General features: G+C 49.1%; 1 protein-coding gene across 1 annotated transcript in view; it reads right to left on the reverse strand.

Annotated features, from left to right (window-relative positions):
• Positions 1-13,404, reverse strand: part of TMEM123 (transmembrane protein 123) — a 58,926-nt gene that overhangs the window by 24,129 nt on the left and 21,393 nt on the right. The window lies entirely within an intron of this gene.

Consider the following 13,404-nt stretch of genomic DNA (forward strand, 5'->3'; position numbering starts at 1 on the left):
CCGAGAATGCACTTTTCAGCTTGTGCCTGCGGGACAGTTATAGAAAGTGTTCTGTTACACGGTAAGTTCTGGAGAATCAAGTGGAAGCTTCTACAATTAGACTTTTCTCTTGGAGACGGTCTTCAGCACCCCTCTCTGAATCTTCCACTCCAGCCTTGAGAAAAACATTTCCTAAAATGAACACAGAAACAGAAACTCCTGTCTTGTTTGCCACATGTCACCATATTTAAGCCAAGCCGAATGCTGCCATCAGAGCACTGCACTAAGCACAAGTTTTACATTTTACACACAGCACGTCTTGGTGGTAAGCCGGCATAGGTTTCGGATGCGGCCAGACTCCCTGAATTCACAGGGATTTAGCGCCTGAAGCACTTAGTCTAAGAAGTTTAACCTGGAGCCTCGATTAGGAGCAGCAACCCCGGGAGACCCAGCAGGAAGGGAGGCTACGCTCTTTGCAGAGACAGTGACACACGGACCGTATGTGTGGTGCCAAGTCTCACCAACATGATGACGCTTACACAGCGTCCTGGGTACAGAATCACTCCAGACTGTTCGACCCTGAAACAGGAGCTCTGTGGATGGAAAGGACGAAGTCACGCCAAATCTGGATCACACAGCGACACTTCCAAGGAAAGCGAATGCCTAGAATCGTCCATTTAACTGCCAACAAGCACCACTCAACACTTTCTCCTCGTTCAGTCTGAGGGTTCAGGCAAGAGCTGTAGGGTGCTCGTGAGCTTACACAGTGACTATCACACAGCTGAGCATCAGGATAGGGCTTAACACACGGAAAGATAAATCCTACGAGTAAGGCAAAGTGACGTTTCCTGCCGACATCTTTCCTAAATCTTGTGGTCTCCCCAGAACGATACCCCGAGGAGTCCCTTGGATTTTGCCTGTTAGGACACTTGATGGGCACTGTCCAGATTAAGTCTATACCATCTGTCTCTAAGTAGCAGGGTGTAAGTGTTTACTTTCCCGGGGGGTTGGGGGTGCGGATTCCACAGTGTTCTTCAGTTTCCACCCCACCCTGCGTCATCCGCTGGAGGGGCTGTTCCAGTCTGGCAAAGGTAGTGCCTTATTCTGGGGTCTCACTGACCCTGGAGACCACACATCACATGGTACTGGCCAGTCCTTCCTGAGTTTCTCATGACCACAGGGTATGACTGTGGAAAGGTCAAGGATCCCGTCTGGCAGCTGTATCACGAGCCCATCCGTATTCCTTGTACACAGGAGTCGCGTGTTCTTTTACTCAGTGAAAAAGGAGATTCTCATCAATAAAAGGAGGTAGGTCAACAAGGTCCACATTTTAAACACATTAGAAATCCACACTTTTACTTAAAAAATACTTGTACGACTCCTTTTCCTAAACTACGTAGCAGTACATGTTGATGAGGAAAAATTCCAACGGCAGGGACTGCACGTCGGCATTTGGTAAGAAATCCTCGAGAGTGAGGGCGCCAGACGGCGACACAGAACGTGCCCCCACCCCCAGAACCACCACTACTCACACGCTCAACAACTACTCACACCCGAGACACCGGCGACAGAGTCCCAGACCGTGAGGCAGAGGCCGAAGACAGAGCACATCAGGAGGTAGGAGGCGGCCACAGGTGATCGCAGTGCCCCTCCCCCAGGCCAGCGCTGCACCGGGCAGATGCCCCCGTACCTGTGGTCCCTCCAGGTGGGAGAGGACCCGGGACGCATATCCAGCTCCCCCATCCCGCCAGTGCCTCTTCGGGAGCCCCCACTCAGGTTGTGCCCAATGGGGATCTTAGCAAACAGACGTCCCCCTCGCAGGGCCCAGCCGGCCGGCCCAGCAGCAACCCCGCTCATCTGCAGCGCCCAGGCAGGGGTGAGCTGAGGGAGCGTGTGCCCCGCAGCCCTGCCTTCTGCGGGTCCTCAAATGAAGACACTTGCTGGCCCTGCAGCCCGGCCTGCCCCCGCCCAGGCCGGTCAACCGTGGGGTGCGGCCTCGGGCCCCTTCCTGCCCAGACAGCCTGCCGGGAAGCTCGCCCCGGCCCTGTCCCGGTGGGAAAGCAGAGCCACAGCCCCGCCCCGCCCCACCAGGGAGGCCCGCAAAACGCTTGGAGTCTGAAGAGCAGCGCACACGGGGGTCAGCCTGCAGGACAGAGCCGGTGGCCCGCTTCAGCCAGAGAGTCACCCCGAATCCAGACACGAGCCCTGTGGGCCCCGGAGCTCGTTCTGCTCACGCGCCCTCGCAACCCCTGCCAGCGCTGTTCCCCCTGCAGCCCGCTCAGCCGTGGAGACAAAACCGCACACGCACGCATCACGGGCCGTCCTCAGGGCTGCTCACGGCGCATGGCAGGTGGGTCAATGGACCTGCAGAAAAGCTGGCGGCCCCACACGGTCAGGGCAGCGCCCGGCCCCTCACGGCAGAGACACTGGCTCAGAGCCCAGCCCCCGGCTGCTCAGGAGCTGGTGCGGCTGGCCCAGACGGTACGGATGGCCCCGACAATGTAGACGGTGCAGACAGCGTGGATGGCCCAGACGCTGTGGACAGCCCGGACGGCCAGCCCCACCCAAGTCCAGGCAGCCACAGTACCCACCATGCCGCCTCGGCCAGGCAGGGTACCCAGCCACCAGTCCCGCCCATCTCTCTGCGGCCAACCGCACAGACCCCAAGAGCAAGCCCACCTGCCCGCGTCCACAAACCCAAACAGACACATCGGGTGAAGACGTGACTCTCTAGAAGAAGACAACGGCTTGCTTACACACGCAGAATCACGAACAACTGAGTGAGCGTCACACTAAAGGAACAAATTACTAGCTTCCAACTTCCCAAACCCCAGGAGACAGATAGACGTTCAGGTTCATGAGGCCACAAGGAGCCCTGAAAGGTCAAACATGAATAGGGCTGTGCCAAGACACCCTATGACTAAGTTGTCAAAGTCTAAGACAAAGAATGATTTTTTTTTCCTTAAAAAAAAAAAAGATTTCATTAAAGCAGTAAGAGAAAAGAAAATCAGGTATGAGGGAATGATCATGGTGTTACAGGCAGGCTTCTCAACAAGAGTATTCCAGGCAGGGAAGGAAGGGGAGGATACACTCAAATACTGATGGGAAAAAAGCTGTTGGGGCACCTGGGTGGCTCAGTCGGTTGAGCGTCTGACGGGCTCAGGTCATGATCTCATGGTTTGTTGAGTTCAAGCCCCACACTGGGCTTGCTACTGTCATGCAGAGCCTGCTTTGGATCCCCATCTCCCTTCTCTCTGCCCCTCCCCTGCTCATCCTCTCTTTCTCTATCAAAAATAAACGTTTTAAAAAAATAAAAACAAAAGTTATCACAAAAACTTACAAAGGTAGTGTAAAACTCACTGATACTGTTGTGGTAACGGTGGTACAGAATTCATTTAGAACTCTACAAGTTCGATAAGAAAATACCCATATGTTCAAAGATGTGTTACAAGTTACACAACATAAAAAAACCATAAACTACCATTAATTATCTAAAGTGTAAGGGGGACCAGAGGTAGAAGTGTCAACCTTAGCAATTCTATTGAAGTTGTTATCAGCTTAAAACAGGGTGTTAAATTTTAAAATATTTTATGTAAGCTTCATAATAACCACGAGATAAAATCTACAGTTAATTACACAAACATGATAAGGAAGTCAAAGCATTCAAACACCAAAAAAACATCAAACACAGAAGAGCAGCATATGAAAAAAGTAACAACGGATCTACAAAACAGCCAGAAATCAACAAAAACGCGAAAGTAAATCCTTACCTACGAACAAGTACTTGTGATATAAATGCATTAAAGTCTCCAGTCAGAAGACATAGAATAGCCGAATAGATTAAAAACAAACACACAAAAAAACAAGATCTAGGACATGCCGCCTACAAGAGACTCACTATAGCCCTGAAGACACACACCGACTGAAAGTGAACGAATGGGAGAGATTTCAAGCCAATGGTACACAGAAGAATTCGTAGTAGCTACACTTAGGTGACACAAAAATACACTTTGAACTGAAAGTGCCAAGAATACACAGACAAGGCCATGATGTAATCATAAAGGAGCCAATCCCTCAAAAAGATGTCACAACTGTTGGGGTGCCTGGGTGGCTCAGTCGGTTCAGCGCCTGACTCTTGATTTCGGCTCAGGCCATGGGATCGAGCCCCAAGTCGAGCTACTTGCTGAGAGCATGGAGCCTGCGTGGGATTCTCTCTCTCTCCTTCTGCGCCTCTCCTCTGCTCTTGCTGTCTCAAAAGCAGCAACGATTATAATTATTTATGTACCCAAACGCTGCAGAATATGTAAAGCAAAAACTAAGGGGCAAAAGGAGAAACAGTAATTACTAAGGTAGCAGGAGGTTTGAATGTCCCACAGCAGATGGACCCAAGAGACATACGCAAATCAGTCCGACAACAAAATACACATTCTTCTCAAGAGCACGGGGAACGTGTTCTAGCATTGACTGTATGTTCCACAGGCCGCAAGACAAGTCGTACCAAGTCCAAGCAGGGGCATCTTCGTGGGAGTTTCTCCGGGAACAGAAGGGCCAGCAGAGGACCTTTTCTCGCTCTCCTTCTGCCTAGCTGACCCAACACCAGTTGCTAACACTTCCGACACTCCCCACCCACCGTGTGAGCGTCACTCCTGTAACCCCAGTGTTCCCGCAGAGCCCCCTTGCTCAAACTGCCCACCCTGGCAGGCACCCACACCACACCCGGAGTGCAGCTTCAGCTGGGACCGGGGCCCCTCCGAAGCACCTCCCTGCCATACTCAGTGGGCCGCCTCAGACAGGACGAGCCCCCGCCCCCCTCCAAAGCAGCTCCAGCTGGGGGATGGGGGAGTCCCGCCCCACCAGTTCACCAGCAGCAGTCATGACTCAGCCACAAGAGGGGCAGTGCATGAGGCCCACAGGGGACATCCCTGGAGTGCCCAGTTGTGGGGGCCCGGGGAGACTGTGCCTCAGACCCCTGCAGGATGCCTTCTGTAGAAGGCCACTCCCTCGAGATCAGGAGACATACCTGATCTACCTAAGAGAAGAGATGAATGCAAAGGCAAAATTAGGACACACAGGAATACGTTCTAAGCAAAAGAATGAGACAAAGCCTCAAGAAAAATAACTAAATGAAACAGATGAACAATTTGAGAAAGGGCTCAAAGTGAGAGTCAAAAGGTAATCCCCCAAATTAGGAGAATGGATGAACATATGGAGAACTTCAAAGAATTAGAAAGTATAAGAACCAATCAGAAAAACTGCAACAATTGAAACGAGAAATACACTAGAGGAATCAACAGCAAAGCAGAGGAGGCAGAAAAATGACCCGAGATCTGGAAAACTGGGTGGTGGGAATCACCCAAGCTCAGCAGCAGAAAGGAATTTTATCTAATTTGTAGCAAAAACGAATTAAAATTTTTTTTCAATGTTTATTATTTATTTTTGAGAGGGAGAAAGAGAAAGAGAGAATAAGCGGGGGAGAGGCAGAGAGAGAAGGAAACACAATTGAAAGCAGGCTCCAGGCACTGAGCTGTCAGCACAGAGCCTGACGCGGGGCTCAAACCCATGAGCCGTGAGATCATGACCTCAGCTGAAGGCGGACGCTTAGGACGCTTAACCGACTGAGCCCCCAGGTGCCCCGACAAAAAGGAATTTTTAAAATACAGAAAGTTGATGTGGTATCTGGAATGACACGAAGCATACTAACATTCACATTACAGGGGAACCAGGAGGAGAAGAGAGGAAGGGCTGAAAAGGTATGTGAAGGGATAATGTTTTCTATCCTGGGGAAGGACAGAGATGTCCAGGCCCAGGAAGCACAGAGAGTCCCAAACAAGAAAAACCCAAAGAGGTCCACAAAGACAGAAAGAGCTGCAAAGTAGCAACAGTAAAGCAACCAGTCACATAAAAGGGAAGCCTTCAAAGACCACCAGCTGATTTTTCAGCACAACCTTTTCAGGTCACAAGGGAGAGGCATCTACTCAAAGTGCCTTAAGAAAAAAAAACCTACAGGAGCATCTGGGTGGCTCAGTAGTTTAGTGTCTGACTTCGGCTCAGGCCATGATCTTGTAGTTCGTGAGTTCGAGCCCCGCATAGGGCTCTCCACTCTCAGTGCAGAGCCTGCTCTGGATCTCTGTCTCCCTCTCTCTCTGCCCCTCCCCTGCTTGTGCGCTCTTTCTCTCTTTCTCTGTCAAAAATAAGTAGCTTTAAAAAAAGGCTAATATAAAAAAAAAAAAAGTAAAAAGAACAAAACCTACAACCAAGAACACTCTACCCAGCAATATTATCGCTTAGCACTGAGGGAAAGATCAGGAGTTTCCCATACAAGGAAAACTTAAAGGAGTTCCTCTGTTAAAGGGACCTTTTAAAGGAGAAATGAAAAGGCCATAACTAGAGGAAAATTAAGAAAAAACACCTCACTGGCAAAAGCACACATATAATAAAGGCAGCAAATGACCCACTTCTAAAGCTGGCATGAGGGGCGCCTGGGTGGCTCAGTCAGTTAAGTGTCCCACTTCGGCTCAGGTCATGGTCTCACGGTCCGTGGGTTCGAGCCCCGCGTCAGGCTCCGTGCTGACAGCTCGGAGCCTGGAGCCTGCTTCAGATTCTGTGTCCCCCTCTCTCTGCCCCTCCCCCACTCACACTCTGTCTGTCTCTCAAAAATAAATAAATATTAAAAAAAAAAATAAAGCTGGCATGAAAGTTAAAAAACAAAAGGGGTAAAAATAAACCATATCTGTAATGGTTACAAGGCATACGAAATAAAAAGACATACAATATGATGTCAAATATATAAAACGTGGAGGGGAGAGTAAAAACGTAGTGCTTTTAGGATGTGTTCTGACCTCAGGGACCACCAACTGAAGAGACTGCTAAGATACACGGTGTTCTATACGAACTCCCAAAACCCGTAAGGGATGCAGGCTGACTTCTTCTCATGCTTCCCTTTATTGTACCTTACAACTGCTTTATTATTTTTTTTAAAACAAATTCAAGGTTTATGGCAATCCTGCATCGAATGAGCACCGTTTCCCCCACACATCTGCTCACTTCGTGTCCGTGCCACATTTTGGCGATTGTGGCAACGTGTCCTGCTTTTACGTTATTACATTTGTTATGGTGACCAGTCATCTTTGGTGTTCCTATTTTAATTCTTTCGGGGTGCCACAAACCGTACCTGTGTGTGTGTTCTGACTGCCGCCCTGACCCGCCTTTCTGGTCTCTCCCTCTTCCCTGAGACACAACGGTATGGGAAGCAGACCGACAGCCTTGCAGGGGCCCAGGGCAGGCTGCACCACGGGGCGGGGGGGGGGGGGGGGGGGGCACGTCGGCATGAAGACCATTTTGAGCTAAAAGCCATCAGGAACCAGCAGATTTAGCAGAGGCTCTTCCACCCCCACCAGCCCTCAACTACCTCAAACAACCTACATGAGGGACCGGGCCTGCCCCAGGAAGCCAGCGGTCACCACAGAGAGCCACCAGTATGAATGAGGGATGGAGGACAGGGAGGAGCCTAGCAAGGCCCATCGTGTGAGTGGTGCGGCAAACGCCTCCTTCTTCCCGAGGACTCATTCCTTCAAGACTCAGACCCCCACCCCCTTGGTTCAGGATGACGGACACACCTCACTGTGTGTGTTGCTGGAGTCTGTATGTTTGTGTGGGTTCCTCATACATACGTTATTAAATGCGCTCTTCTGCTCAGGTCTCATGTCCAACTGACTCTCAGTCCGGCTGGAACGACCTCAAGGGGACAGGATATTCTTGCTCGTGCCAGCCGCTAAGCGCTCAAGTGCAAAGAAGGATCTCAGGCCTCCACTCGCCTCGAACGCTACAAGTGACTGGGCCTAGTGAGGAAAGCCTCACTTGCGGCCTAACGGCGAGCTGTGAGCAGAGAAGTTCCACACAGACGTGGAAGGCGCGGCTCTGGTGAGCACACGAGCAAGAGAGCGAGTGAGGCGGCCTTACTGACAGTATGGACAACGATCTAAAGGTCCCAATACAGGATCAGACCAGCCACGACGCTCTCTTACGCCAAAGTGTCACCCAGGGCACTTGTGAGGAAGGCACAGAGCTCAAGACTGGCCAGGTGGGTGCGTGAGGCCTCGGGAAAGAGGCCGTCTCCACGACGCCCCAGTGCAGCCACCCGGTGGAGAGGCCGCCGACTCACTGGGATGGCCCACCTGAGGGAGCTACACTAAACGACAGATTTTCAGTGTGGACAAGACGGCCCCCGCTGAAGGGCCCGCCCAGGATGTCCTAGCCGGAGACGGGTCAGCACCCGGCTTCCCAGGACAGGCTGACCCTCCCGCTAGGGCCAGGGCGGCGATGACCGTGCGGGGGCCCGGGGCCCAGGGGCCACTCTGCAGGTGCCGCCCCGGCTACCCCACCCGGGCCCCGGTTGGAACAGCAAAGCCCGATGACGGCACTGTTATTTACGGCAGCGCTCGAGCTTTTCATTTTTAGTATTTTAACAGTCCAGAGGTTTTTGGTTTTTTCACACCGCCCGCGCGGGTACTCCCAGGGCCCGGGCCCCAGCAGCTCAGGCCCTCCCACGGGGTCCCCGGCCAGGCCGGCGCCCCCGCTGAGCCCCAGCACCTCGCTGCGTGGCTTCCTTCCTCCCCAGTCACGTTCCTTCCCGCGCTTCGGGAAGCCGACGGCTCGCCACGTGCCCTAGTTCTCGGCGGAATCCTGCCCTTCACTGGCCTGCTCGCCACGGTACCAGGAGCATGCTGGGAGTCTCTGCAGACACTTCCGGTGTGGCCACGGCGGCACCTGCAGGGGGCGCTCCTTTCACCGGAGCCCGTTCCCTCCGCGTCCACAGCGTCCCCTGGGTTCACAGGTATGTGGCTACAGGAACACGGCCACGTTTTCTAGGAGGCCAGAGAACACGCAGTGGGCGCCTCTCCTCTTTCCCTCTGTGTCGGTCATTTTGGTGAATTATTGGCCCAAAGGCCACGCTGTATTATTTTAAGCCAGAGGTTGAGAGCTTGTGCTCAGAATAGTTTCCTTTAAAAATATCAGTGCTAGGGCACCTGACTGGCTCAGTGGGTAGGGCGTGTGACTCTTGAACTTGGGGTTGTGAGTTCAAGCCCCACGCTGGGTATAAAGACTACTTAAAAATGGAATCTTAAAAAAAATAAATAAAAACATCAGGGCTCACTGACAAGATACCTGGTCATCCGAAAGCTGTGATGCACATGTCCAAGGAGGTCAATGTTCTCATGTCTGCCAACACTATACCCACCCTGCAACCCATGCACCAAGGAGTAATTTCTACATTCAAGTGTTGTTATTCAAGCAATACCTTTCATTATGTGAAGGGGATCAAGAGTACGCGTATGTTGCGCACTGAGTCATATGTGGACGTGCTGAATCACTATGTTGTACACCTGAAACTAATATAACACTGTACAGTAACCACAGTGGAATTAAAAAAGGAAAGAAATATATTTCCTAAGGCTGTAGCTGCCACAGACAGTGATTCCTCTGATGGATGGGAGCACAGTCAATGAAAAACCTTGTGGAAAGGATTCCCCATTTGAGATGCCATTAAGAACATGAGCGATTCATGGGAAGTGGTCAAAACATCAGCATTAAAAAGGGTTTCACGGTGGGACTGGGGGCACCAGAGTGACTCAGTCAGTTAAGCATCTGACCTCGGCTCAGGTCATGATCTCGTGGTTCCGAGTTCGAGCCTCGCGTCCAACTCTGTGCTGACAGCTAGAAGCCTGGAGCCTGCTTCCGATCCTTTGTCTCCCACTCTCTCTGCCCCTGTCCTGCTCACGCTCTGTCTCTTTCTCTCAAATATAAATAAATGTTTAAAAAAAAAGGGGGGGGCAGGGCTTCACAACAGTTGATTCCAGCCCTCAGGGAGGACTGGGGGGGGTTCAAGAGCAAAGTGGAGGAAGTTGCTGCACATGTGGAGGAAACAGCCAGAGGGCTCAAGTCAGAAGTGGAGCCTGAAGACAGACCGGATCCATCCACAATCTCATGATCAAACGTACACAGATGAAGAGCTGGTTCTTACGGACGAGCAAAGGAAGTGGTTTCTTGAGATGGAATCTACTCCTGGTGGAGATGCTGTGAAGACTGTTGAGATGACAACACAGGATTCAGAATAGGACACGAACTTAGTTCATAAAGCAGATGGACTTTCAGTTATGGTTTCAGACGATGGACTCCAGTTTTGAAAGAAGTTCTACTCTGGGTAAAATATTATCTAATGGCATCGCGTGACACAGAAGGAATCGTTCATGGGAAAAAAAGGTCACACAATGTGGCAAGATTTGTCTTCTTATTTTAATAAATCCACAGCCTTCAGCAACCACACCCTGATCAGTCAGCAGCCAACAACAGAGGTAAGACCTTCCACCAGGAGAAATATTAGGATTCACTTCAAGCTGAGGTGATGATGAGCATTTTGTAAGCAATAAGCTTTTTAAAATTAAGATATGTACTTTTTTAGATAAAATGCTATTGCACATTTAATAGGCTATAGTGTGAACCTAAGTTTTAAATGCACTGGGAAACCAAAAAATTCATTTAACTCTCTTTACTGTGGTGGTCTGGAACTGAAACCACTGTATCTTCAAGGTGTGCCTGTGCACAAAAACTAAAGAAAAAGAAATCCAAACACTGAAGAAATTTTTATCACATCACAAGTGAAGAACAAGAAACAAAGAACTACAAAACCAGGAATCAACACAATGGCAATAAGTGCAAATGTATTAATAATTATGTTAAATGTAAATGCTCTAATTCCAAGACAGGGATTAAAGGGATTAAAAGAGACCCAGAGGCACCTGGGTGGCTCAGTCGGTTGAGCGCCCGACTTCGGCGCAGGTCATGATCTCACAGTTCGTGAGTTCGAGCCCCGCATCGGGCTCTGTGCTGACAGCTTGGAACCTGCTTTGGATTCTGCGTCTCCCTCTCTCTCTGCCCCTTCCTCGCTCATGCTCTGCCTCTGTCTCTCAAAAATGAATAAACATTAAAAAAAAAATTTAAAAGAGACCCATCCACAGGCTGCATTTAAGAGCCTCATTCAGGTTTAAAGACACACATAGAATGAAAGCAAGGAGACAGAAACAGACATTCCCTGCACTGGAAATCAAGTCAAAAGAAACCTGGGGAAGCAATACTCACACGAGACAAAATGGACTGTGCAAGGTAAATGTAACAAGAGAAAGGTGTTATATAATGATAAAGGCAGCTATTCAACAAGAGGACACCACAATTCTAATGGCTATGTACTTGAGACAGGAGCACCCAAATATAGGAGAAAATGGCAGTAACAGGGACTTTTTTTTTAAATTTAAATTCTAGTTAACACACAGTACACTCTTGGTTTCAGGAGTAGAACCCAGTGATTCATCACGTACATACAACACCCAGCACTCATCCCAACAAAGGGCCTTCCTTAATGCCCACCCCCCATCTAGCTCATCCCCCCCACCCTCCTCCCTCCATCAACCCTCAGTTTGTTCTCCGTATTTAACAGTCTCCGGTGGTTTGTTTCCCTCTCTTCTCCCCTTGCCCCCACCTTCCCATATGTTCATGTGTTGTGTTTCTTAAATTCTACATATGAGAGAGATCATCTGGTATTTGTCTTTCTCTGACTTCTATCAGTTAGCATAACACATTCAAGTTCTATCCATGTTGCTGCAAATGGCAAGATTTCATTCTTTTTGACGGCTCAGTAACATCCCATTGTATATATACACCGTATCTTCTTTATCCATGTTATCAGTCAATAGACACTAGGGTTCTCTCCATAGTTTGGCTATTGTTGATAATGCTGCTATAAACATCAGGGTGCACGTACCCCTTTGAATCTATATTTTTGTATCCTTTGGGTAAATACCTAATAGTGCAATTGCTGGACTGTAGGGTAGTTCTATTTTTAGTTTCTTGAGGAACCTCCATGCTGTTATCCAGAGGGGCTGCGTCAGTTTGTATTCCTACCAACAGTGCAAGAGGGTTCCCCACTCTCTACATCGTTGCTGACCCCTGGTGTTTCTTGTGTTGTTAATTTTAGCCATTCTGACAGCTGTGATGTTATAGCCCATTGTGGTTTGGACTGATATTTCCCTGATGATGGGTGATGTTGAACATCTTTTCACGTGTCTGTTGGCTACCTGGATGTCCTCTTTGAAAAAGTGTCTATTCATGTCTTCTGCCAATTTCTTAACTGGGTCGTTCGTTTTTTGGGTGTTGAGTTTGATACGTTGTTTATAGATTGTGGATACCAACTCTTTATCAGTTATGTCATTTGCAAATATCTTCTCCCATCCTAGGCTGCCTTTTAGGTTTGTTGACTGTTTCCTTCTCTGTACAGAAGCTTCTTATCTTGATGAGGTCCCAATAGTTCATTTTTGCTTTTGTTTCCCTTGCCTCCGGCAATCTCTCTGGTAAGAAGTTGCTCTGGCCAAGATCCAAGAGGTTACTGCCTGTGTTCTCCTCTAGGATTTTGATGGTTTCGTGTCTCCCACTTAGGGCTTTCATCCATTTTGAATTTATTTTTGTGTATGGTGTAAGAAAGTTGAAAGCATCTATGCTTCAACAGGGGATGTTCAAACCTCATTTATATTAATCATCCAGACAGATCACCGTAAGGAAATAGTGGCTTTATTTTTTTTTAAATTTTTTTTTTTCAACGTTTTTTATTTATTTTTGGGACAGAGAGAGACAGAGCATGAACGGGGGAGGGGCAGAGAGAGAGGGAGACGCAGAATCGGAAACAGGCTCCAGGCTCCGAGCCGTCAGCCCAGAGCCCGACGCGGGGCTCGAACTCACGGACCGCGAGATCGTGACCCGGCTGAAGTCGGACGCCTAACCGACTGCGCCACCCAGGCGCCCCAGGAAATAGTGGCTTTAAATGACACATTAGACCAGATGGACCTAAGAGAGAGATATACAACATTCCATCCAAAACCAGAATACACATTCTCTTTTGGGTGTTACACAGAACACTGTGCAGAAAAGAGGACATGATGGGCCATAAAACGAGTCTAAAAAATTTAAGACTCGAATCATATCAAGCATCTTTTCCAACCACAAGTATTAAACCAAAAGTCAATTACAAGAAACAAACTGGAACAGACACAGGTGGATGTTCAGCAGTATGTTACTACAACCAGTGGGTCAAGGAAGACAACCAAGAGGCAATGAAAGAATGCCTTGGGGCGCCTGGGTGGATCAGTCTGTTAAACGTTCCACTTCGGCTGAGGTCATGATCTCACGGTTCCTGAGTTCCCCCCATCTGTGGCACAGCAAAAACCATTCTAAGAGGGAAGCTTATAGTGATACAGGCCTACCTCAAGAAACAAGAAAATTGCCCATCAACACTGATACCTAAAGAAACTGAAAAATGAAACAGACTAATAAAAAAAAAAAAATCAATAAAACCAAGAGCTGATTCTTTAAAGACATAAA

The sequence above is a fragment of the Neofelis nebulosa genome, chromosome 10 (genome assembly GCF_028018385.1).
Source record: "Neofelis nebulosa isolate mNeoNeb1 chromosome 10, mNeoNeb1.pri, whole genome shotgun sequence".
Classification (NCBI taxonomy): Eukaryota; Metazoa; Chordata; class Mammalia; order Carnivora; family Felidae; genus Neofelis; species Neofelis nebulosa.